Source organism: Micropterus dolomieu, linkage group LG04 (assembly GCF_021292245.1).
Source record: "Micropterus dolomieu isolate WLL.071019.BEF.003 ecotype Adirondacks linkage group LG04, ASM2129224v1, whole genome shotgun sequence".
Taxonomy (NCBI): Eukaryota; Metazoa; Chordata; class Actinopteri; order Centrarchiformes; family Centrarchidae; genus Micropterus; species Micropterus dolomieu.
The window spans coordinates 22,549,495-22,573,992 of NC_060153.1; the positions used below are offsets into that span (position 1 = coordinate 22,549,495).

The 24,498-nt window shown below is 39.8% G+C and overlaps 2 long non-coding RNA genes across 3 annotated transcripts; one reads left to right on the forward strand and one right to left on the reverse strand.

The window, feature by feature from the left end:
• Positions 1–377: 377 nt before the first annotated feature.
• Positions 378–1,448, reverse strand: LOC123970487. The gene is made up of 2 exons (XR_006824986.1): positions 1,333–1,448; positions 378–512 (listed from the first exon to the last, which is right to left on the reverse strand). It is a non-coding gene; the product is annotated as an uncharacterized LOC123970487 (long non-coding RNA).
• Positions 1,449–21,201: 19,753 nt separating this feature from the next.
• LOC123970486 lies at positions 21,202–23,589 on the forward strand. Of its 2 annotated transcripts, none has more exons than XR_006824984.1 (2): positions 21,202–21,346; positions 23,368–23,589. It is a non-coding gene; the product is annotated as an uncharacterized LOC123970486 (long non-coding RNA). The 2 variants fall into 2 exon arrangements; XR_006824985.1 differs by lacking the exon at positions 21,202–21,346 and adding an exon at positions 22,677–22,947.
• Positions 23,590–24,498: the final 909 nt, after the last annotated feature.

Sequence of the window (24,498 nt, forward strand, 5' to 3'; positions counted from 1 at the left end):
TGCGTCAACTAAGAGTTGTCCAAAATCTACTGGAGAACAAAAATGCCTTTGAAGCATTCCTGTGTGAAACAAGCTTTAAAGCCTATTTGACATAGTAGCTGAACCGTGGAATTTACAACTTCTCCGTCCGTCACCTGATGCACAGTGGCCCTAGAAATATTGTTTTCCCATGGACATACATTGTGAAAGAAATGTAGCATTAAGTTAGCTACCTAGCTAATGCCAATCTGCTTCCTCTTACATTTACTCACTTATCTGATTATAGGTGAATGTTGCCAATCAAAACTGCAATACTTGAGTGACAAGTAGGCTATAGGAAATAAGATATTTGTTGCGGAAACCAGGGACTGGGAACACAAGCGCAGGACACGGACAGGTGTTGCGGGCAAGGTGGACTTTATTTTCAGTTTCACACGGGAGTTGGGGAAAGTGGCGGTGGCAAGGCAAAACCGCGGGTGCCAAGGGTTGGTGAGGCGGACAGGAGAGGCGGTTGCGTGGCTGGCGATGAGGTCCTGGGGCAAAGAAAAACAAGTTAGCTTCAAAGACACAGAGAGGCAGAAATACGAAGTTCTAGAATAAGATTAATCTTGAGCCAGAGTATAGCTATGGGTGAACAACTATCTGGCGACGAATGACTGGAGAACTGGAGAAGATATACTGCAGGAAAGTGAGCGGATGACAGGCAGGTGTGTATGGTCGGGTGAGGAGTGATGAGCTGATTGCCAACAGGTGCGTGAGCCCACGGAGCCAGAGGAGGTATTCATGACGAAACACACACACACACACACACACACACACACACACTCTTTCACTGCACAAGCTCTTCATCCCAGAGCTGCCTTTCTGGCCCCCACTCCAAAAAAACCCCCAAAAATTACTATTATGGACAGAATATAAAAAACATTTAAGTTTAAGTGGATTAGTCATGAGGTCGTGATTTCATTTATGAGCATTCATATTAACAAAATACTTTACTAACATATAGACATACTCATGGTACACATCTTAGAGGAGGATTAGACACACATGCACACAACCCAAACCTATGATATATAATTTAAAAATAGTCTTTATTTAGGTGGCAGGAGTTAAAATTAGTCATCCTCAACATTTGTTGTGTTATGGTTTAACAACGATAAAGACAATAAAGGATGTAGGCGGGATGATTTTCTTCCTGAACAGCTATCGTGTTTTTCCCAAATGATATACAGATTTTTAGGCATTCTATTATCTCAAACAGCTTGAAAAATAGTGCATATAACTGTTGTAAATCGTAGAATAAATATCCCCAGGGAAGACAGAATATACATATAGAGAAGGTCTTATACTCACATAAAGTAACTGTGTCATGCATTTTTAGCTCATCAATTATGGGAACAGCAGGTCACTCAGTTGATGTTGCACCTTGGACAGAAGAATAACTGGCACGTCAGAAATATGTCTTGTTGTTGAGATACGAAGAATGTCATACAGATAGGTTAACTTGTTTCTCGTCTTATCGTCTTTTGTTCAGAGTCATCAGGGAAAAGGTTTGCTCAGCAATGTACAGTACAGTAGGTGGAGCCGAAAAGACTCATCGTTTGTGTTGCATGGCGTTGCAACAGAGGAAACCTGGCCTTTTATGAAACCCAGTAAAACTCAGGCAGCGGGAGAAGCTGATGTTGACTCTGCAGAGCATAATTGCATTGCATTTCGATCACCTCCAATGGCACACTTTCACCCACTTCTGCCACGTCAATCGAGAAGAGAGTTGTAAAGAGCTTGATGTCTTTTTCAATGGTCAAAAGTCTTGAAAGCGTTGACTGAATTGTGTCAGAAGAGATGTGATCACTGACCAATAGTTAACTTTTTTGTAGAAAGGTTGGTATCTGGGAAAGCAGCCTTCAGGTCCGACAATGTGGGGAAGTGGGTAACACTGAAGCTGCCTAGTTGTGTCTCACAAAGACGTCTTTGCCTTGCAGGCCTTCGTTCAATGTGTTAAGTTGGCTTCTCAGATAGACTAAAAAAACCATGTCTGCAGAAGAGGGTCACTCAGTTAATGAAAATGTCAGTCCTTCCCTTTCAAAAATATGAAAGGCTCATGAGGGTAATAACATTGAAATACAGGCTCACACACACTAAGAACGAGCACATACACGTTGAAAATGTTCACATTCCACCACCTTCACACACAGCGAGAGACAGGCTTGTGTGTATCTGAGTGTGTGGATGTAAAATAATTTCAGTGCGCAGGAAGGCACTAAAGCTGCGTGTCATATGTAAAATATCCCTGGTCAAAATACATGCATTCCTGTACGAGTCTATAGTATTTCGCAGGTCAGCAAATAATTGTATACTGTACATCATAAAGCAAAGTATTGTAGGTTTCATTTGAATAAGCAAACAAAGAAAATGAATGAAATCTAAGTAGGTGAAGAACAGAAATTTAATGTGACATGCTATAAATATCTCTTCCCATAGGTTTAGGGAAATATATATTGTTCCTAAATCTGTGAGCACATGATTAATTGTGCATATGGTTGCTTAGATACACAATATGTCTCTACAAGGCACATGAATCGTACACAAAACCATGTTTTATTGCTTTGGCCCTGATTTTATTTTGAAAGTTAGGACAATAAGTGGAGGTTGCTATCTGGTAAAATGGCGCATGCGTGACACATCTAAATATTGGGCAGTGGCATGATGTGAGCAGTAGCAATGGCAGGAAACCATCCAGAGGAGGCTGTTGGTATTTTGAGGAGGCTTCTAGGCCCAGGTTGCCACTCTGAATCTAGGCCTTCCTTTTACACTACAACAATGCACAGAAATTATTATTATTAGCGGCCAGTACATTGGAGTGGTAGGTCTGGAAATCTTTGTGATTGATTCCTTGATTGATCATACTCGAATTAGATTGATTGTTTTCACCAAGCTGCTAGATTCCGTTAGCTACCATTAGGCTAATTACATAGCTATTATGTAGCGATATGTAGTCAGAGCAGAGCAGACAAGCTTGAAGATGAATTGTTTAGGACTGTAAATGCCAAGGCAAGGCCACTTTCTGACTTCGCATGGATGAAGTAAGTGAAAATAAAAGACACACTGGCCTTTTCTTTAAGTTTATATTCAATTTAATAATATATTATCTCAATTTATAAATTATGTCTACTAAGTATTTGTGTCAAAAAACAGGCAATTTATTATTTTGGCCCGTAAAAAACATGCATGGCCAGTGGATTTTTTTCAACTACTAGTCCTTTTTGCCTGTGAGTCAAGTTAATGTGTGAATGTATGAATGTACATTATTGGTCATACACAGATATATATGTACAGTATTCATGTGTATATATGGATGAAGCAATTATACTTTTTTACTTGCTTTCTGTTTATATCACCAGTTGCATAAAGAACAAAAATAATAATTGCAAATATATTTGGCATTTTATGGTTGTACTGAATCATGAATGTATTGCAATAAACGTATATTTAAAAAGTCAATGAATTATCCAGAAACAGACTATCTATACATACACTATATAACAATATAGTACATACTGATGTTGCAATTTAAAATTACATAAACTGAGATAGACAATTTTCTCCATATCCACAGCTAGGCTTTCCTGATGCATTACCTGATGGTCTCATTAGGTGTAATTACTCTGTGGTTTTAGCAGAAGTCATAAATGATTACCTGAAATTAAAATGTATTTTAATTAGTGTGTATACCCTTGGTGTTGTTTTGACACGTGTTTTATTAATACATACATTACTGTTCTGTTGTTGCATACAGTTTGGGAAGCGGTGTTATTTGTCGTTTATTTGCATCATCTGGGATTTGAGCACTCCTACGTAACTTTGTCTCATGATTTAAATCAGGGCCACGTGGGCAGCGCTGAAGTGACTACCTGCTGCTGTTACATAGTGCCATAAACATAGGGCCCATGAGAGACAGCTAACTCTAGCTAGTCCCCCTTCTTTCTATAATGTGGAATGAACACAGCAATGTGTTCATTCCACATGTGTGTGTGCATGAGCTGCTGATGACTCAACAGGTGTTAAATTACATGAAGAAAAAAAAGTCTCTGTATAGCATGATGGGTTCTCTTTTGTAACATTCAGTGTTACAAAAGGATGTTATATCAATGTTCATAGGTTTTAGGTTTCAGGATGTAGACAACCATGGAATTTGACAGCCCATAAGAAAGACTGTTTCCACAAATGTATGTCTATAAAAGGTTTTATCATATTTTGAAAAATGGAAAGACATGCACAGTATAGCTGCTGTTCATATTTTCTTGTGTTAAAAGTGTAGTCAAGTCTCAAGTCCTCTTTGTTGTGACTTCAGCCATGACTCCAACCTTTTATTTCTTCTTTCGAAAGCATAGGTGGGTTCTACTGTAGAAGATGATTTTGTTTTTGCTGTAAATATGCAGATAGTTATGGATGACATGCATTTCTTGATGAGAAATACTCTAAGGTCTGTTTCAGCTAACATGCACATGTATACGTGAGCAAAAGATTAAAAGTATTTTGGGTGTTGAGAACAGCACCAATCACAAACTAATCCGGATTTTCTTATAATCGCTGCTATGATTCCTTCACTCTTGTTCTTTTTAGGACAATCACCCGTGTCTGGCTGCCTTTATTACCTTGGTTCTCTTTATCTATTGACCACCTGTTTTATATTCTGGAAATTATTTGAGCCATGGGAAGCCACTCGTAATTTGTAATTATCAAGGATAAAAACCTTTAAGAGAATTTGTGCTTAAATAATTTTGCAATGTGCTTGGTTTAATGCCATGTTATTTACTGATATCATTAAACTAATTATCTGTCTTCCCGCTGACTGCTTGTCTGAGTCATTCCACAAAGCCCACATCTGCTGAGCAAGAGTCCCTCTTTCTGCAGCATTACACAGACTAACAATCTGTGGCGTTTTGAGATACAACGTTTTTCATGTCTGTGGCTACAGAGAGTTAAAGAAAAAAAGATGATACTGAGCATAAGTGAAGTTAATACTTGTATGCATATTCAGACATGGCCCACAGGCGCACATACAGAGTCATCCATAGCACACTACTAAAATCACTTACACTACCCCATTATATATATAAACTTTTATTTAAACAGGAAATGTCCCATTGAGACACAGTCTCTTTTACAAGGGAGTCCTGTATAGCACAAATAAAACACAATGTTTCAGCCATAAGTTGAAAAACAATACATTACGTAAATTAAAATACAATACAGATTTACACAAATTTACAAAATATTTACATAGAAAAGAGTTTAAAATATCTAAACAAACGAAATAAGGACTAAATGTAGAGATCTACCTACCTCTTCAGTTCTAAACTGAAGAAGTCCTTTGGATGAGGGACGAAACGTCTTCCAGTATCTTCAACCAAGTCCAGTTGCCCTTGACTTTAACCTTCGTTGGATAGCCATAGTAAGACAGACTCCTCTTGTCTCCTCTGTCCTCGTTCTTGGTACCTTACAAAGTAGCCCGTCACTAGATCTTAAATGATATATACTTTGCATATCAACAAATCTTAAACAGATATAAGAAGGCAAAAGACCTAAAATAGCTTTATAAATAAAAATGTACCATTGTAGCATGCTGCACAATTTGAGTGATGGCCAATTTACCATACTGTATCAGATGAAGTGATGTGTCTGATAGCCAGCATTTGTGATGAACCTGAGAGCCGCATGATAAAGAGGGTCAAGCTTTGACAGAGTAGATGGACATGCAAATGGATAGATGATATCACCATAATCTATCTGAGACAAGAATAATCCATTTTTTTCCGTGTAGTCCTAAAAAGCAAGATTTTAATCTATATAAGAATGCCAGAGTAAATTTAAGTTTTGTAGCAAGAGCTTCAATATGTTTTTAAAGGTAAAACCTTTGTCCAGTCAGATACCCAAGTATTTATAAGTATCAACAAGTTCAATGGCATCATCTTGCAATGTGTTAACTTTAATATTTATAGGTGCAAATATCATCGCCTTTGTCTTTTTTGTATTCAAAAGAATCTTCAAATCAAACAGGGCAGATTGTAATGAGGCAAAGTCTAACTGCAAATTTGCACAGGCAAGCTCAGGTGTAGGGGCACAAGAATACATAATTGTATCATCCGCATACAAATGATACTGTGAGTGTTTAAACTTACTGCAGACATTGTTTATATAGATGATAAAAAGCAAAGGACCCAGAACTGATCCTTGTGGGACACACCTTATTTAGGATAACAGGGTCAGATGTTACATCCCCATGCCTTACAATTTGCGTCCGTTCAGAGAGAAAACTGTGAAACCAATTTACAGCTCTATGCCCAACACCAATATTCAACAAGGTTTTGATTAACATGAAATGGTCTACTGTTACAAATGCCTTTGTAAGGTCAATGAACACAGCCATACAGAATAACTTTTTATCAATCGCCGCTTTTATGTCATCAATAACTTTTAAATTCTTATAACAGCACTTCCTATTTTCAGCTGGTGAGGGAAGCTGTTAACTTATGTTATTCTGTAGTGCTCTAATAGTTTTCCAAAATTTAGAATGGTCATGCAAACTAATTGACGTTTGCGCCAAATAGTATTCAGCTTTAGATTTTCTAATGAGAGCTGTACACTGATTTCTAAGAGTTCTAAAAAGACGCCAATCTTTAGCACTCTGAGTTTTTCTAGCTATTGACCATTGATTATTTCTGGCATGGATTAGGTCAACTATGTCTTTCGAAAACCAAGGGTTGTCTCTGTTTTTTATCCTGAACTTCCTAATGGGGGCTTTAAGAAATGTTGCTGAAAAAAAGCTACAGCATCCTCAATGGTAGGAATCAATTCTATTTGATACTATTTCACTCTGGATAGATCTTGAAGGAAAGCTTGCTCCGAGAAGTGCCTGAAACAACGTCTGAGAACAGTCCGACCTTTGGATTTGAGTAATTTTGTACTCCTAACACATGCAATAGTACAATGATCACTCATGTCACGTGGTAAAACCCCAACAGCAACATATTTATGTGCTGCATTTGTTAAAATAACATCAATGAGTGTATCTTTACCTGGCTGTGAAGGATTTATCCTGGTAGCACGATTTATATTTATAAGTTGTCTATGAAGATTCTCAGTCATCCAGGTCATAGTAATCAAACGAAGGTTAAAGTCAAGGGCAACTTCAAAGGACTTCTTCAGTTCTGACTGACTGGCAGGGAAACTCAGCTATTTAACCTCAGTGGGGTCGTTTGCCAGGATTGTAGATACTGCTGGTTCGTTAGTGTTCGTGGTTGCTGTAACGACAGTCGTTACAGTCGTTAGGACTACCCAAGGCCAAGACTGAACGACCATCGTTGGTATCTTCACATGAGGCCAATAGGTTACGTTTGTTGAGTTTCCTGGGAAGTGATGAAAGGACAGCATTGTAAGTGGGGGATAAGTGGTGGCGTAGACCCCCTCCTCTGTTCAATGACGGCTTCTCGACCCTGGTGTAGATGGCTTCCTTGACACCTCTTTCAAACCATTGTAGTGAACAACGGTGTGGATTTGTGCATTTTATATTGAATAAATTTGGAGCTACTCTAAATTCCTTTCTCCTCCCCAGAGAAGAAGGGGAGGGGTCAAAGTTGCTTTCTCTAAGTGCTATCCCGACCATAAAACTGGCACCTTTTTGATTCCGAAGCTGATAACGCGGGGCCTGACTGTTAAACTGACAAAGGGACACAAACCAGCCATTGGCATCTCCCTGAACAGCCTATCAAAACTGGCGCCCAACACACGTTTCCGTGGCAACTGACCTTATTCTTTGTTTTATTACCACATCAAAGGGATACTCCTTGTCTCACCTAAGTGTGACATTGTCCAGGACAGCTGAACTTTCAATGTAAAAGGACTGCAGTCTCCAAAGACTCAAAGCATTTAATTAAATTTAATTAAATCTTTAGTTACCTGAATATGTTTGCCTCTATTTGAGTAGCTATGTTAACTGTTGTTGCTATCTGTTGTTGATATTAGTGCTGAAAAGAAGTTACTTGTGCAATGTTTTTATTTTCAGCAGGAGACACTCCTTCATCTAATGTAATCCAAGCTTTCCTCATGTAACCTGAGCTCCCCCAAGTGGGCGAAATAAGTATTACATGCCCTCGTCGGAATTGCCGTTAAATGTATAAATATCCTGACCAATAATGTGACAATTGTTTCCTGTTACCAAATGCCTAGAACAGTACAACCGTTCAACCATTGAGGTTCGATTGTGGAAAATATTTGATTATAATACGTGCAAATAGATTTCTTTTAAACTTTAAGTTTAGAAAGGCAGTCCCATGGGAAACCTGAGACACCCCCTGGGGAGCCACGCCCCAGGCAACAAAAGAGCGACACGCGACCTCGCTTGGCGCTCTTCTCTTCGCTGTTGGCTCTTCCACCCTGCTCGGCCCTCTGGACGCTTCGGCACGTGCAGCGTGCCTCGCCAGGCAACGCCCAGACTCGGCCAGCGAAACAAACAGGCCTTTGTTCGCCTGAAGCTACACACCTGAAGTGCCGCGTCATCGATCTGCCTTCAGTTTGTTTTATTTTCTTTATTTCTTTTGTTTGTTAAAGTTATCAGCCCGTTAAGTTACACTGGACTAATTCAGGAACGACCAAGTTCCATTTTAAGCCTTTTTCGTCGAGCCAACTTCACCGAGGTCAGACCAAGCCACGTGGTCTCGCCAGCTACAACGAAGGAAACCTGAAAACAGCCGAATTGCCAGACGGAGGAGGCGTTTTCAATCAGACACGGAAAACCCCGGAGAATCCCTAGCAAAAGGCCAGGATCGGGCAGCTAGCGTGGGACCAGCAACAGGCCAAAAGCAGACGGTCGACAAGCAGTAAGACTTAACACACGTCCTGTGATCAGATGTCCATTTTAACTCCTAAATTATAGCATTAGTTTACTTTCATTAGCTCTTCTATGCCGTATGAGTCAAATGCTTCCCACAATCGAACCTCCAGGCTCATTGTTCAGCAAATGTTTATGTTCCCTATATCCAACCATCTTTTTATCACCTTAGTTAGAGAATAAAGTCACTAAAATATATTCAAGAGCTGTGTGTGTTGCCTATTTATAGTTCCTGCCAAGAGAATTGACCCTTGAGATATGAGACTGACTGACTGATTTAAGATAATTGAGCGATTATTAACTAACTGATCATTAGTAATAATTGTATAATTATTCAAAACTACCTAGAGGTCCGGAGACTCTAGGATTATAACAACTCCGGTGGAGCCCTTAACGAGGAAATTTTGATTTTATGAATTAAAAATTCATAATTGGGTATCAATTCTTAGAAATTTATTAAAATGCATAACTAATAAATTTAGGTCTGCTACACCATCCATCTTCTCTGTTTAAAATGTGCACCTGGTGGTCCTCAAACGAGTGTCCTCTGTCCTTCAGATGTAAGTAGACTGCAGAGTCTTGACCTGAGGAGTTGGCCCTTCTGTGTTGAGCCATGCGTTTGTGTAGTGGTTGTTTATTCTCCCCAATATAGAGGTCTGTGCATTCCTCACTGCATTGGACAGCATACACTAGATTGCTTTTCTTGTGTTTGGGTGTGCGGTCTTTGGGGTGTACCAGCATCTGTCTTAGTGTGTTCTTGGGTTTAAAAAACACAGGGATGTTGTGTTTGTTTCTCTGATACTCCAGACACGTATGGAATCACAATGTTGTTGTGTTTGACCTTCTTTTCCTCCTCCCCTGTAGTTTTGTTCTTCTTGGATCTTGTGGCTGTTTTCACAAAGGTCCATTTAGGGTATCCACAGGCTGTAAGTGCCCCCTTCAGGTGGAGATTTATAAGCCGTGTTAGATTTATAGAATCACAAACCCTCTTTATTTTCTCAGATTTCTCAGTCATCCAATCCCAGTTCAAGTCACCTAACAAGATCAATTCAGATGAATGAAAATTTGATAACACCTCTGTCAGACTAGTGATGCTATCATTAATGGCAGAAGGGGGCCTATAACAACCGATGACAATAAGTGGAACATTTGCATTTTTATTTCCACAGCCAAAAGTTCAAATTGCTTGGAAATTGATTTAGAAAGCCGAACAGAGCACTGAAGATCATCAGAAATATAAACTGCAACACCTCCAGCCCTACCTTTACGGTCAGATCTAAAAATCCTATAACTGTCAATAAATAAAACATTATCAGAGACAGAAGGTTTTAACCAAGTTTCAGACGCTATTACAACATCAGGTTTAGAAATCATGAACCAAGTTTTAAATATGTCTAATTTGGGTACAAGACTTCTAGCATTTATGTGAAGAAAGCCAAGCCCATGTCTGTTCCTAAATTCTAAGGGGGTTGAAAGCTGATGTAGACTTTCAGGAAACAATTCTGGACCTGGATTGGTGCTAACATTTCCAGAGACCAGAAGGAGTAAAAATTAATTATCATTAATTATCATAATTACTGCCATTAGCAGCTCAAAAATAACAAAATTAACATCAAAATAATCAAGCCACAGGCAACTAGATTTAATTAATTCTATCATGAAATATGTCTTAAGGGAGCAGTCATGTTTATATAGAATACAGAAGTCACAGCTATCTCCCTCCTTCTCTCTTTCAAGCTTTCAGATCATCTTAGAGCTCATACCACTGAGAAAAGCATGTGACAACCAGTAAGCCACACACACACACACACACACACACACACACACACACACACTTCCCTAAGCTTTCTTACTGCTCATAAATGATTTTTTTCAGATCTCCAAAGCTCAGACTTCAAAATTGCATTATTTATTCATATATAGATTAAATATTCAGTGGATGATCAATAGCCTGCAGCATTCCCGGTGACTCACAGAAACACCACAGTGAGACCAACAACCTTCAAAATAATAAGGGTTGTTTGAAGCACCTTGTATTGTTATTTTGTATCTAATGATGATCTCAAAGATGATCTGCCCCAATTGCCTTAGAAAGTGGAGTCTCTGCTGCAGTCTCAACACAGGTTACCAATTTTTGTTTTCCAGCAAAGAATGTTGTCAATGTGGACACCTAAGTATTTGTAACTTTGACACCTGAATGATTGTCTGGTTTTTGATGATGTTTTGATACTGCTTTCAGGCTTTGTCCTTATCTTAGCTAACCGGTTGCTTGCGGTAGACTGATATTTACCGTACAAACATTACAGTGATATTGATCTTCTCAGCTAACTCTTGACAAGAAAGCAAATAAGTGTATTTCCCAAAATGTTGAAACTTTTTTGGATAAGACTTTTTTTTTTTTTTTGGATAATGCCTTTTGCTTTACAGTTTTTTTTTATCACTTTGGTACTATTATCGCAAGTATGTGGTAAAATTTCACAACTCTTAGTACAAGTACTCAAGGCAGATCATCAAAAAGGCTATATTTTCAAACATGTAATCACATGTTCAATTGACTAAGTACAACACACAAAATTACACGGTAACTTTTTCACCACACCTAATCACTGTGTCATCAAAGATATACCTTTCATATGAAGTAACTGTCTTTCACAATGCAATGCTCATGATACTTTTGATATGCTTCTCTTCCGATTTGCATAAATAAATTTGACCAACACTTAATCCAACTAATCTTACTGGTTAATCACTGAACCGTTTGGTAAACCTATAGATTTTAAATTGGTTTGTCAGCTATATAAAATTTGTGTTTGTATGAACATCTAAATTACATTTAACCTTATCTAACACATGAATACTCATAATTGATTTCATCTTGTAACCACAACTGGTCTCCCATTTAAAGGCAGTGTGTAAACACTGGCAATTTCTTTCAGTATGGAGCACAATAGACAGTAAGGAAGAGGAAGAGCTGGTGGACAAGGGATCCATCAGAGGGGTGGGCATAGGCCCCAACAGAGAGGTCAGACAGGTCCTGTCGAATGGGTGGTCGTCAAAGAGAGGGAGTCAGAACTGTAGTCTCTAATGAAGTCCGGGTTATCATCGTTGATCATGTGGTGAACCAAGGCCTTACTATGGCAGAGGCTGCCAGATTAGTTGAGCCAAATCTAAAAAGATCACGTCAATTGAATTATTCGCACTTTTAGGCAAAAAAAACCCCAAACAGTTTGGATATATACTATGCTTTAACTTTAGATTTATAGTGCAGTATTCTTACAGTATGATCTAGTCACAGTATATTCTTTTCTATGCTAAAAATTGACAGAAAACCCCACAATTGTGGCCGTGGCCGTGTACTGACCAGCCAGCAGGAGTTGTGTTTTTGAACTGTTCTGAACTGCGCTTCAAAACAATTGGACCACAACCAAAACAAGATTATTCTTCTTCTCTGGGTTTTATGCCAGATCCAACCACCTTGTTTAGGTTCACACCGCCCCCTACTGTCCTGGAGTGTGTCATTTCAAGGCATTATGTACTTCAGGTTACAGGTTCAACCAAAACACCATGCTGTGTGCATCACTTAAAAGGGTCCCCTGGAAACACTTTCGTTGTGTTGTCTAAATGTGTTGTGTTGTCTTAATGTGTTGTGTTGTGATGAATTTGAATGTTTTTTCTTAAATTGAAGTGCGTTGGCCTCTCAGGGCCACCGTAGATAAGGATTGTGAGGTTACTTCCTTGTCATTACAAAATCCCGGATTGCCAATGACCACACTAATGAACGAATTGGATAATCACATTCACCCGGTGTGGAAGCACACATGTGCTAATTTGAAAACGCAGCACTCAGTTGTGCTATAAAAGACAGCAGGTGAGTTCACCTGTCTTCAATAAAAATGGAAGGAGCTAGAAGAAGAAGAAGAGTGAGAATGAGAGGGGGAGCTCAAAGAGGAGATGAAGGAGGTAGAGGAGGAGGCCCAGGTAGAGGAAGAGGAGAAGAAGGAGATAGAGGAAGAGGCCCAGGTAGAGGAAGAGGAGAAGGAGGTAGAGGACGAGGCTCAGGTAGAGGGAGAGGAGAAGAAGGAGATAGAGGAAGAGACTCAGGTAGAGGTAGAGAAGGACTTGAAGAGTTGATAGAACCTGAACAAAGAAGACGAGGACCAAATTTAACTCAAGAATCCGTGCAACACTTATTGACCATGTTATCAACCATGGACTGACACTGATGGAAGCTGGACAAAGAGTTCAACCAAATCTCAGCAGAAATACTGTTGCGTCAGTAATTCTGACATTTCATCGAGAAAACAGGTAAGCTAACCACACAGTACATTGAAACTGAAGCTTGCTGTATTTATCATCAATATTGTTTACTGTGACATTTTTTTATAAATTTTTTTACATAGGATTGAGGGTCGAGGACACCAAGGTGGAAGGGGCCTTATGTTCACTTATGCACAAGAGGCCGCCATTGTGAACATGGTTTTGACCAATAATTGTATCAGGCTGTGAGAAATCCGAGCCAATATCCTCAATGATGAGCATATGTTACGACCCCCGCCAAAGCTCGTTACAAGATAGGGTCATTTAACTCAAACAAAACAACAAATCTGATGGGCTGGCCAAAACAAACAAAAGAAAGGGAAGCCCTCCAGACCAGCCCACAAAGGGCTGTAAGATCTGGAGGCTTCCCCTCTACCCTAAACCAATCCCTAACTAAACAAACAGAAATAAAGCCGCGAAAAATAAACTACCAGTCCCATCAGAAATATAAGAAAAGAACAATAATCAAAGAAATACAAATTAGTCTCAGAGGTGTGCTGCTGCCATGGCTGGAAGGTGGACCAGAGACAAAGCCAAGCGCCCAACCCCCTCTTATCTGTTTCTCCCACACCCAACCTGAGGGGGAAAAAAAAGACAGGAGTCACCATCATCTAGAATTGCACACCATGACCAGCAGGAGGGGGGGAATGCAACAGGGAGAACGTAACACCATATTTTCAATAATAACGAGTCTCTCTGTCAACATTAGGTCGAATCCTCAAGAAAAATCAAATATACATGAAGCAACTGTATCAGGTATCATTTGACAGAAATTCAGAGAGAGTGAAACATCTGCGCAATGAGTATGTGGAGGTATGTATTGTTCATCTTACTATGGTGTGGTATTGTGCACTGCTCGTAATGTTCTGGCACAAAAAAATACTGTGCAATAGATATTGAATAGCATCCTATTGTCTTTTACTGTATTGAGAGTCTTGCAAATGGATGCTGCAGAAATTCAACATGAATTTAAATATATCGATGAGGCTGGATTTAACCTTGCGAAAACAAGAAGAAGAGGGAGAAATGTAATTGGACACAGGGCAATCACCAATGTGCCAGGGCAGCGAGGGGGTAACATCACCCTTTGCGCTGCTATTACACAAAATGGGGTCCTCCACCACCATGCAAATCTGGGACCCTATAATGCGAATCTAATACTTGCATTTCTTGACAGATTGCATGAGACTGTCACAGCATTAAACCAAGTGGACCAGATGCGTACATGTACATTGTCGTTTGGGACAATGTCTCATTCCATCGGGCTGCTCTGGTCCAGAATTGGTTCCATGAGCACCCTGAATTTGAAGTCTTATACCTTCCCCCATACTCCCCCTTCCTGAATGCAATAGAAGAGGTTTTTTTCAGCATGGCGGTGGAAGGTATATGACCTGTGGCCCTATGACCATTTGCCCCTCATTCAGGCCATGGAGCAGGCCTGTGATCATATCGAAGTAGCTTCTGTGCAGGGGTGGATTCGTCACACAAGGCAATTCTTCCAACGGTGCCTTGCCAATGAAGACATAGCCTGTGATGTGGATGAAATCTTATGGCCTGATCCAGCCAGACGGAGATATGATGAATAGTTACAGTACTCTTGCTGCTTTTACAGTAGTTTTTCTTCAGAGTCAAAGTGTTTGTACTTCATGCAGTAATTATTTGTCTACAGATTTTATTTGTTTCATTGATTTCATTGTTGGTTGATTACTGTAACTGATTATGGTAAGAAATACTGTAAGTATTGAAATAAATACTTGAAATATTCAGTCTGCAGCATCAGTGTTGTGCAGTGCTTGGTAAGTTTATAGTAGGTCTATTTGTGTACATTCTCCCTATATCTCAAACTAATCATGAAGAATGTTGTGGGTTTGTCACTATTTAATTTATTTTTTCATCTAAATTAAACCTTATAACAATGTCTGGCCAAAAATCTAGCACATGCTATTTCCTAAAATTAGTAAATTTTACAAATGTGTTTTTTATTTATCACAGCACTGTGAAATTGGCTGCAATAGTGTCTGATCATTGAGGACTGTGTTGGTTAAATGAAAACTAATAGCATTTTCACATATGTGTATGTTTTGACAGAAGTGTGTCAATTTGCAAACAATCTAGGAATTATGCAAATTTACTGTGGTGTTTGGATAATTGTGATTATATTTTGAAATTGCGCGTAAACAATTGAAAAAAACTGTAATACTGTAGTTTTTCAACAAATGTGGCATCAATAACTATTTAATTCAACCTTGTAGCCTTGGGCACATACCTGTTTTTTCCAAAGCAAGAGCTTTCAAACAATTAGTATTATCATCTATCATATCAGAGACTGATTCCTGTATGTTTCACATCACTGTAGAAATCACAACAAGCTCAAAAAAATGCTTTAGCAAATTTCAACAGACGGTTGACACACAAACATCTGTTTACTTCAATCTGAAGTTTCCATGTGGGCACATTTTGAGAAATCTGTTTGGCTTTGACACTGGTTGGTTATAGTGGAGGTTATCTATACTCAATCATACATAGAATTATAAGTAGCTCCTAGGATTAACTCTGAAAGTGTTTTGTCATTGCTGCTGCTCAGAAGCATGAAATGATGCGAGTTCAGATGAATAACTGAGTGCATATCAACATTAACATAGAGCAATGAGGTGAGAAGCTGATGCATAGAAAACAAAATAGAAAGAACAAGTATGAGTGAGCCCTGGGACACTGTTCTGATAACAAGTCGTGTTTCATGTCAAGATGTTACCAGTAAGTCAGTCCCACCTGAGAAAAAGAACAGGATGTCACTAAACACTCAAAGACAATGCTAATTAACAAACTATAACTGACTTTTTGGGGTGAGAAAAGAGCAGCTGCTAGAGATGTTAAATGCATTTTGTGTTGGCACCCATCAAATCATTTACAGTAGATCACATTTTTGTCACATTTTCTTGTTCATAACGTAGAAGTGAGTTTGGGCTTCTTTGCCAACCTTGGTAGTTAGACATACACTCAAAGATTACAGATGTGTTTGTTTTGATCCACTATAAAGGAACAAAGTAATTTTGATGGGTTAGGTACAAGTCTGTAGTGTGTTTAGCCTGATTTAAAGTTGCACTTAGTCTGAGTCTAGACCTGACGAATTGCTGCTCCCTGAAGATTGAAGGGAGGTGGCGGGGATTAAGAATGAAGACGTCATCTTCTTGGAAGACCCTGAACAGTGCTGGGCAAGTTACTTCCAAAATGTAATACATTAAAAATTACTATTTGAACATAATTAGTTTTATTACAGTATTACTGTCTCTTAACTGTAATGCTTTACACTACTTTTACATTACTTTTGAGTTACTTCCACTATCTAATGGGCGCATTATTCCAATAGTAAGATGTGCCTGCAGAGGTGGGTTCTAGTCAGTGCTTAATTTGTGCCAGAGTTTGCTCCGTCACAGCACGCCCCTTCAACACAATAAAATCCAAGATTTCATCCAGCTTAATAGGGTAAATCTAATGGATTTCTGTATTTACTATAAGATTTGGTAGCTTGGTTTCTCATCGCCCTTTAAAACAATATGCAGGTACGCCATGCGTTTTAAATAATTATTAATTATAATTATTTGATTGTAAACTATTAATTAATTATTTTCGGAGGATGGCACATTCATGTGCTCTGGGACACCACAACACCACCATCTAATCATTTACAAATTAAGCTCTTGTTCTAGTGATGTGCAGAGTTATGTCTGCAGATCTTGTGAGTCTTTGACATAAAAATTAACCTTCTGATTAATAGTGAGGGGGTGAAATAGGATGAATCGTCTCCCAAATAAGAAAGATTCTGTGCACACTTATGCACAAGGTGCAGCATAACGTCACTGATTATTTGAATCCCCCGACACTTGTTATTACCATTATACTTATTAATATGTACATGTCGAAGGTGGATATGATATACAGGTGCACATACACATACAAGCATACATGTACACAGTGTGATGAGTGCAAAGAATGCTGGAATAAATAAGTATTATGTGCAGTGTTATGTACATGAGGTAGGTGGATTTGGAATACAGTATATACAATATGACAATATGAACAGTATGAACAGCTTTGAAATGGAAAATGATGAATAAATAAATGGTAAGTGGTAGCCAATAAACAGTAATTATTGCACAGGAATTGTTCCTGACACTGTGAGTCAGAGTCAGCTGTTCATCAGAGTGGTGGCTTGTGGGGAGAAACTGTTCCCGAGTCTTTTGGTTTTGGTGTACAGTGCTCTGTAGCGCCTAACAGAGGGGAGAACAGGTTGTGTCCAGGGTGAGATGGATCTGCAGTGATGTTTGGATCTGCAGTGAGCCGAGCTCCCCCGTAGTTTGCACCCTACCTACAATCTTGACCATTGGATCCACGTAACAGGAAATAACTCTTTACTCATGGATTTGTTTTTCTGGTGCCGAGATGTTTGTCTGTGTTGGTGAATTATTAAAAAAACAAAACACCACTTAATTTCGGGTTAAAATGCACTGTAACACGCGTTAGGCCTACTGAGATTGTAACAGGTAGGCCTATAATATAACAGATTTTTTATAGTAATGCGTTATATTACTTATAAAAAAGCAATGCATTACTGTAATTGCGTTACTCCCAACATTGACCATGAAAAGTATTAACAGAAAAATAGCCACAATATGGTGATAACTGTGGATGACATCAACAAAGCTGAACAAGTTGTTGTAAGTCAATTTGCAGAAATAGTAACTTTTAAATCTCTGCTGGCATGGCTCTAGGGATGTCAGTCAAGTCATAGTATAAAAAGTAGGCTATTTTATATATGAAAACGTATTAAAGGAAATCCGGGGGTAGTGTGAATGGGCCTGATGGAGCTGATAACATTAATGTCTAGCAAGTATTGTTATCTATAACTTATAGGGGCTATGCTTAGGTTTTTCAATATGGAGATGCTGGATTGTCAGCCAGTACAAGCACAATTGATCCACATCCAGCCTCAGCCAGTACTAGCACAGACCCAGTCCAGATGTCTTTAGCAAGTCCCAAAGACAAAGGTGAAATACCGGCAGCCTCAGCCAGTACGAGCACAGCCAGAGATGTACAGTCAGCTTCAGATACAAGCAGCTCAGACCCAGATGGAACAGTTGCTGCTCCACCAAATGACCCAGCAGATTGGCCCCAAGTCTTAACAGACTTTATGAGGACTGAGTTAGTGCACAGAGGTCCTTCCTTAGGGCCCCAGGGAGGTCAGGACAGACTCTGAGGAAACCATCAGGGGTGTGGAAAATAATTGACTTTTAGATGCATCGCAATGTGGACTTGGACGATTCTGAATCGAGGAACTCGGAAATGTGGAAGTGCAGCTCTGGACCGTCTGTGGCGTGCACCCAGTGGATTTTTCACCCGCACACTGTGCAGTATGGTAGCGCTTAGCTAGCGTCTTCTCCTCATTCTTCAAAAGACAGCTACGTGACAGGCGGCAGTAGGTGAAGGTGAAAGCAGCGGAGTAGAGGAAAACATGAGCGCTATGTTTCAGTCTGGCAGTAAATGTACAGTGTAGGTCACGTTAATTAAAGTCTGTCTGAAGGCAGTTAGCGCTAGCTAACATCTCTTCTTCAGACTGCGGTCTGGAAGCTGGGCAGGACGTCGTTTGCTGCTTGTTCAGGTTCAATTGTCGTCATCCATCCAGATATCGAGTACACAAATGAATGAAATGCCGTTTCTCAAGGCCCACGGTGCTCAATTCAAGATTACAATAATAAGCTTAAAAGACAAGCACAAACATGCAACTACACTAGACGAGACAAAAAAGGATCAGATACATTAGGGTGGAGTGAACGTGGTTTGGCTGGAGCATTGTAAAGTGCGTAGTTCAACCATCTGACTCTATAACAATAACAGCAGCATCAGAAATAAAAATAGCAGCAGCAGAGGTCAGTAATATTAATGTAATAAAGCTATTCAATAGTGTTGTAGTCAAGACCACCCAAACCGAGACCAAGTCAAGACCAAGACCAGAGTTTATCAAGACCAAGACAAGACCAAGACTTTTAGGGGCTGAGACCAAGTCGAGGCCAAGACCGAGGAAGGGCGAGACCGAGTCAAGACCATGACCAGTTCCCCACATTATATGACACACAAAAAATGAGATCAAAGGTACTCCTCAAATTGATCTGAAAGATCCACATTCCCATAAAAACACCCACATACAAACACTAAGAGCTGAAATCCACGTAAGCATGTTTATTCAACACTCCTTTTACCATCGTGGGGACAGTCGTAAACGGTAACAACACATTTTTAATTAGGGTTATTGGTTGCATTTGAAGCAATACATTTTCCATCCAATCAAAGTTGGGATGTTAACAAATAAATCAGACAATGCAAAAGCAATTTATTGATATTCCCAAAGTTATGGTCTTGACTGTTCTTGAAAGAAAATCCAGAGTCCTCAATGTCCGAGACTGAGACAAGACCAAGTACAAATGCGGTCGAGTCCGAGACTAGACCAAGACCATCAAAAAGTGGTCTCAAGACCAAGACCAGTCTTGAGTACTACAACACTACTATGCAATGTCAAATACATTTGTATGAAGTAACATTAAATATCTGCATTTCATTACTACCTACTTATTTGGATTGTTACAAATACTTTGCTAAGTACCAAGTAGTCACACACAATGAGAAAAATTACATCTTTATCCTATTCGTTTTACAATCGCATCGTAGCACTCATAATCGTAATGAGGTGCCTTGAAATTCCCACCCTTGAAATGATATATCGTGATGCATCGAGATATCGAATCGTTGAGCTGATAATTGTAATCGAATCGAATCGTGAGACCAGTGAAGATGCACACCCCTAATAATCACCATTTTGCCTCTCGCACTCTAATGAAGATAGTTTAAGTGGTGCTAATAGCAGAGTTTCAGGAGTGGGACCACACATCAATGACGTCACTCCCAGCATTTCTCCGTCTAGTCTCCTCATCTCCTTCTTCCTCTCTTTAGGATTATAGAGGGGTCTGTCATGCCCAGGATCTACAGCAGATTTCCCTATTGTAGCTTCCCCACAACGCTTTCGAATGTAAATTCAGCAACTGCAAGCCTTGTACATCTTTCTGTTTTGTTCATCAATAAAGCACTAAATCGTATCCGTTGATTGTGGTCCTTGCTAGTGAAATGGGTTTTGGATGCATTACAAGTTTTGTTATCTCACAAAAGACATTTTCATTTAGCAGTGTACTCACTTTTGTTGCCAGTGGTTTAGACATTAATGGCTGTGTTGTCACGATCCTGTCCTGTGTGCTGTATTTTCAGGTTTTCTTTCTGAGGGTTTGTAGCGGCTATTTAGTCTGTGTTTCGGTTCCATGTCTTAGTTCCCAGTCTGGTATTTATGTCGTAGTATTTACTCCTTGTCCTTGTACTTCGGTGTTGTGTTTTTGATCTGTTATGTAGTCTGTCTGTGTTTTGGGTTTCAGTCATGACTGGTGTCTAGTTTACTCTGTGTGTTTGTGCTGGTTGGTCTGGTACTGTCTGTGTGTCTGGTTTTGTGGTTATCCACATCTTAAAGTTACTTAGTATCTGTCTTGTCTCGTATCTTAGTTCTTAGTCCTGTACCTTAGTTTATGTGTTAAGTGTTCACTCCCAGTCTGTGTACTTCTGTGTTTTGCCTATGTCTATCTGAGTTATGTTTTATCATTGCTTCAGTCTGTGTTCCTTGTTGTTCATGAATGGTGTTTTGCATCTGCGTCTCTCTTTTCCCCCCTGCTGTCTCTCTGCCTGCCTGCGTGTCTGTTACTCCATGCTGTCTCTCTGCCTCGTTAACCCTGATCCCTGTCACCTTTGTTGCTCCTGCCCCGCTCGTTAGTCCCTGTGTATAAATGTCTGGTGTTTCTGTTCATTCCCTGTCCGGTCATTATAGTGTGTAGATGTCGTCTTGTGATGTTCTGCATGCCTGCCTGCCTGCCTGCCTGCCTGCCTGCCTGCCTGCCTGCCTGCCTGCCTGCCTGCCTGCCTGCCTGCCTGCCTGCCTGCCTGCCTGCCTGCCTGCCTGCCTGCCTGCCTGCCTGCCTGCCTGCCTGCCTGCCTGTCGTGTCACCCTGTTTTCTGTGGATTTGGATTTGGATTTGGATTACCTATTTTGGACTCTGGACTCAGTCACTCTTTGTAAGTGTGCTCGCCTTTGGTTCGTTTATTAAAACCCTTGAACTGTACCTGTCAGCCTTGAGTCCTGCATTTAGGTCCACCAACCTGCCTCGCCACACACATCCTGACATGTGTGATGTGTTATTTTGAGGGGACAGCAAATTTACACTGTTATGCAAGCTGCACACTCTTACTTTACATTGTAGCAAAGTGTCATTTCTTCAGTGTTGTCACTTGAAAAGATATTATCAAATATTTACAAAAATGTGAGGGGTGTACTCACTTGTGAGATACTGTATTAAATGAAGAAACCTACCTTGAACAGAATATACAAATTAATTTCTTCTGTTCAATAAAATGCTGTTCAGTCTAGTTTCAGTGACAAGAATAGAAAAAATATGACTTGTAATTGTATCCCCAACAGTTAATTGTGTTTGTTTTTTCATATTTTCTTGGGGCATCACATATAAGGAAGTTTACAACTGACTATCCTATGGTACAGAACACCAGAGTTTAAGTCCACCTTTTGCTTTGTCATTCTGTCTTCAACTTATCCTACATTTTACATGGTCCATAACCCCAACATTAACTGCTCATAGCAGCTTTTTATGGGCTATTGAGAGAGAGAGTTATGGAATTGATGAGAGGGAAAGTGGGAGGAAAAATGACTAAGTGTGGAAAATAGATGATTGGGGAAAGTCAGTGAATGTTCTCATGTCCAAATCATTTCACCCTTGGCTTTGGTCCACTTAATCTTCCATTTCAGATGCATTCTGTCTTTATTATAGCATGTTTTTGTTTATCTGGTCATTTTATTTGGTTTGGAACATTTATGATTTAATCAGGGAATGGAAAGAAGTAAAAGGCAAGGTAATTGCAATGCAGAAGAACAAAGATGAAACAAGAAAAGACCTTCTGCCTTTTCAGAAATTAGTTGTTTTTTTTTTTTTTTATAAAAATAATGTACTATATATTGTATATTGCTCTCTGTGACCTTATCTCTCAATTCTCAGCCAGGCTTATGTTACATTCTGGTCTTTGCTTTAATTCTGTCTGCTTCTGTTGCTATCTGACTTTTTATGCCACAAATTTCAGAAAACTAGAAGATGTAATTTAGATAAAACCAGCTTTACACACGTTTACTCTGGCTAGAAAGCCGAAAGCCCAGAAAACATTTAGCCAGAGTTTTCAAATTCCAAAGGGTCGGCTACTTACCACAAACCTTTCAACACTCTCTCTCTGCTGATGCACCCTAGAGTGGACATCCCCTTCGGAGTAGAGTGGTGTATGATGTCATTATGACATCAAATGTGGAACACTAGATCTTCACACAAGCTGAGGAAGTTTTTGATTCATTCTTTAAAGTCAGTGTCAGTGATCACCAGTTAAAGGCAGGGTAGGCATCATTTTGATGGTAATTTGTTACTTTCATTGCTAGCAAACGTAGCTACCTAAGCATAGAGTTAACGGTAGCTACCTACTTAGCATTCAGCTAACTGTTGCTACGAGTGCAGGCTGGTGTAGGAGCCAGAGTAGAGACGATGAATTATATCTAGCTGTAGGTGAGCTGGAAAACAGCAGCGCAAGCTGTGTTTTCCGACGCTAACATTAGGTTAGACAATGTAAGTGTAGACTGCGCCGGTTTAGTTATTCACCATATAGGTTTATTGTTATACTATGTTTACACCTAACTTTACGTTATCTTTACCTTGTATCTAATCTGTTTGTGTGATTATCTTGTGCCTGCAGTTGATGTTTGACTGTATGTTACTTTTACAAATGTGGTGATGTAGCTGTGTGTTTGTAGTTATGAGAGACATTTCAACGTTCGTATACATAAACAATGATTGCTAAATGTCCCAAAGTATCTGTGTTTCTGGTATATAAGCTACTTATAATATAGTTTGACATTTTTATAGCTAAACCTACTGTGTGAAAACCTTTTTACTGTAATTGGTGCTGTTATGCCATTACTTATTTTACCAGAAGGGAAAAAAAAAAAAAAGATAATCCTGTATGTTTTATTTCTACTGTGCCCTCAGGTCACCGGCAGATTTGGAGTCTTTCATAGCCCTGTACTTCTCACCAGTATACGCTGATTGGCCCATGTTGGTTGGCCTGGATTACAACCACCGTGTCCACAGTCCAGCCAGGAGAAAAGCTGATGACACAGTTCAGTATGCTGCATTGAGTCCTCTTATGCATTTTACTCAATACATTTATACGTGATGAGTCAAAAAATATTAAACAGTATGAGGAACACCGATAGATGGTACTGATTTATTGTTTTGATTGCATTTTATGTGGAAATGCTAACTGCTCTATATAATCTAATATCAGGCATTACAAACTTTTCACTAAGCTGATCCTCCTTTCTGTATTATCAGGTACAGCAAGGTGTACAGCAAAAAGTCCAGAAAGTGGAGCTTGTACTCACTGAAGGTGGAGAAGGACTACAGTTCGCATGTGCCATCCTCCTCCTCCAATGGTTGTCTACTACTGAGGAGATGCCTAGTAGCAGAACCAGGAGACCTGGGGCCTCATTTATAAAACCTTGCATAGGATTTGCGTCAGAAGTGGTGTACGGATGAAACATAGGACGCACAGAAATATTCCGATTTATAAAACCGTGCCCACGCACATCCTACGCAGTTTTCCCTTAATAAATCACAATCAATTCTAAATGCAGCGCAGCTTTTGCGGCTTCATGTCACGCCCATAGTTGCCCATAAATAGTCCGTGAAACGCCCACAAGTTAATATTCATCAACTGCGATATCATGGCAAACAGAGAGGAAAACGAAGAAACATAACTTCACTCAATGTGAAGTAGAAATAATCGTTGGCAAGGTGGAAAAGAGGAGTAAAATGTTGTTTGGAGGGCACAGTGTGGGCATTACTAATGCCAAAAAGGCACTTGAGTGGCAAGGTTGCAGACGCCGTTAATTCTGCACCCTCACAACCTCGGACCGTGGCCGAAATAAAAAAGAAATGGTCGGACATCAAAATCGATGCAAAAAAGCGTCTAGCGCTCCATCGCCAGAGTGTGTCTGCCACGGGTGGGGGAAAGGGGACACCAGAGCTGACCCCTCTTGATGAGAGACTGGCGGCAATTATTGGGGAATCCCTATTACGTGGAGTGGTGACTGAGGCGGAGGGGGACACTGATGCGCC